Genomic DNA, 3,166 nt, shown 5'->3' on the forward strand with positions numbered 1-3,166 from the left:
AGAGACATAGAGACAGAAAGCGAGAAATCACCCCCCAGGGGGGATGGTCACGCCGCAATCCCTTCTCCATTCTCCTCTTGGGATTTTGGGCACGCACGCACACGCGCCTGGCGTGAGTTTTAAGCCACCGGGTCCAGGATGCGAACCGCGGTCGACTACATGGGAGTCCAGCGACATAGCCATTACGCTAACTGCTGGTTCCCCATGGTATGCTTCTTAAAAGGACCATCTGTCAGAGTCAGCAGGTGGCATGGTGGTTAAAGCTGGTGGACTCCCACATGGTGGACCATGGGTTTAAGTCCTGGACCAGGCAGCTTGAAAATCACACTGTGTGTATGTCTGTGCATGCCCAAAAAATCCCAAGGGGAGAACAGAGAAGAAGGGATTGCGGCATGACCTCCCCGTCTCCCAGGGTGGTGGTGGTGGTGGTGGATTTCTCACTTTCCCTTTCCCTCTCTCCCTCTCTCTCTGTCTCCAGTGAGTGCATGTGCTCTATAGCAAAAAAACCTTTTTTTTTTTTTATAGAGATTTTTGCTATAGGGCGTGTGTGCTCGCTAGAGACAGAAACCATACGGCCAACTGTGGTTTGAGTCCTGGATCCGATGGCTTGAAACTCATGCTGTGTGTGCGTCCCCAAGATCCTGGGAGGAGAAAGGATTGTGGCATGGCCGACCCCCAGGAAGGTGATTTCTCACTTTGCCTCTCACTGTCTCTGTCTCTCTCTCCCTGGTAAGCACACACTCACCCTAAGGCAAAAAACTCTACCAAAAAAAAAAAAGAGAGAGAGAAGAAGAAGAAAATGGCCACTTGTGGCAGGTTATGTGAAACTAGAGTCAGATCACACTTCATCAGAGCTATAATTCACTTCCCAGCTGGGTGAACCTGGCCAAGTCATTTAACTTCTCTGAGTTGGTTTCTTCATATATAAAATGGGTGTAATTCTTCACAGTTCATGGGAGAAGCCAATGAGAGTCAACAAATGTAAGAACCTGCTGAGTATACCGCTCAGCACACAACAGCAGTCGTCACCGCTTTCATCACCACTAATACCAAGCAGGGACTCCAGACACTCTCCTCAACCCAGTCAGCTGGGTGCCTGGAATCAGTCACTATCAGGTCTGCTCTGTTTCCGGGCAGGTGTGACTCAGTCTTTGCTGCCAGAGGGTGCTCTGGCCACGAGCCCAGAGCCCTGGCTCAGCTCCCTGCTCTCCCAACATGCTACTGACCCATGTACCTGCATATTAAGGGCAGCAATGAGATGCAGGTTGTGCAGATGTCCCACCCTGGCCAAGGCTTTCTGGCTTCCCATCCAGGGCTAGGAGGTCTGGGAGCCAAGGATGACAGAACTCGGACAGCGTAAAATGACTTTCCAAACTGTAAAGCACTGAACAAATATTCTTTCTTTATTCCCCTCAATTGACAAAGGGCATGTGCGCTCACCAGAGAGAAAGGGGACAAAGCATCCCCAGTAGGGCATGGACATGCCATAATCCTTTCTCCGTCTCTCCCTCATGTCAGGATTTGGGGCTGCACGACATGTATGCACACTTACGTGGCACATTTTTCAAACACTGGGGCCAGGATTCAAACTGCTGTTGGCCATGTGGGATCTGACTCCCAGTACACAGTGCCTAGCCCGTGCACCACAGGGCACAGGGTCATCCCTAAACAAGTTTTTTTTTGTTGTTTTTTTAAGAGGTTTTTGTCGTAAAGCATGTGCACTCACCAGAGATAGAGAGAGAGATAGAGAGAGAGAGATAGAGGGAAAGTGAGAAATCACTTGGATGGCCACACCGCAATTCCTTCTCCTCTATTTTCCTCCTGGGATCTTAGGCACACGTGTACACATGCCTGGTGTGATTTTCAAGCCACCGTGTCTGCGACTTGAACCGTGGTTGGCCATATGCGAGTCCAGTGACACAACCACTACGCCATCTGTTGGGCCCAACAAGTATTCTTTAAAAAGCTTTGAACTATGTGTTGTGAACCCAGGATTCAAAGGGAATAGGCCACTTAATTAAAATTCCACCATCACCACCTAGCTGTCATTCACTGGGCAATGGAGTGGGCACTTCACACACACCATCCATCATCTTTGCCACGCCTCTGTACTAAAGACAGGAGACAGTCTTGGGGAGTTTAAGTGATGTGGTCCAGGCCACTCAGCAGGGGAGCAGCATGGATGCAAAACTTCAGAGGGCTGTTTCTTTCCACTAGTGCTGCCTTCTGGCTCAGCATCCCCTTGTCCGACTTCTCTAATCCTGGCTCTTTAGCAGGCTTAGCTGAGGGAAAAGAGGTTGCAGATTTCCTCATATGTGGGGGGAAACACCCACCCCTACAGGACATCCTCTGCAGTGATTCCAGGCAGGACTTGACTGCAGGGGCAGGAACCATCCCAGGCCAGGCTCTGCTTCTCAGAGAGGAGAGAGAAGAGGCTGGTGTTGAACATGGAAGCAGCCAGGAGGCAGGTGGCAGTGGGAGGAGAGATGGTGGGAATTATTACTATGATTCTGGAATGGACATCTGTTGTTTTTGCTCACCCAGCATCGATTCTGTCTTCTGCTAGCAGAAACGCTGGCTTTCCTTCAGAGAATCGCCTTCTCTCTGTCCCTTTCAATCCATGCAGACTGGGACCAATGACTGAGAGACTTGGACAACTGGAGCCACAGTGACGGGCTGGGGATGATGTAAATAAGCCCTGGGACTTTGGATGGAAGTACTGAGGGAAAAAGCTCTTTCCATGGGAGTTGCTAGGCTGTAAGGTAATAGCCTGGAACCACTGCCTCTGTGGCCCCACTCACGGGAGCCTAACCAAGGCAGAGGCCACCCTAGATGCCACGGACAGCCTCAATGCCACCATCACAGCACCCTCAGCGGTGATAGGAGAAAATGTGCTACTTGGATCTGCCAGCTACAAAACACTGTTGATCCCTTTTTGCCCTGGGCTAGTTTGCTTTTGAAACCAATTTTGACCCAAACCAATATTACCACTACTGAGTGCTTTTTATGGGCTGGCATGTGGTGGAGGACTCCACACAAAACATCCCATTTAACTTTCAAAGCAATGGGATAAAAGAAAGTCCAATGATTCTCTTTTACAAATGAGAAAATTAAGGGACAAAGAGAAAAAGGCCTAAGTGTAGTCACTGAGCCAGAGGGGGTAGGG

The 3,166-nt window shown here is 49.9% G+C and overlaps 1 protein-coding gene across 4 annotated transcripts in view; it reads right to left on the reverse strand.

Moving 5' to 3' along the window:
* AP1B1 (adaptor related protein complex 1 subunit beta 1) overlaps window positions 1-3,166 on the reverse strand; it is a 40,572-nt gene that overhangs the window by 16,714 nt on the left and 20,692 nt on the right. The gene's annotated exons all lie outside the window — the stretch shown is intronic.

Source organism: Tupaia chinensis, unplaced genomic scaffold (genome assembly GCF_000334495.1).
Source record: "Tupaia chinensis unplaced genomic scaffold, TupChi_1.0 Scaffold000226_1, whole genome shotgun sequence".
In the NCBI taxonomy this organism is placed as follows: Eukaryota; Metazoa; Chordata; class Mammalia; order Scandentia; family Tupaiidae; genus Tupaia; species Tupaia belangeri.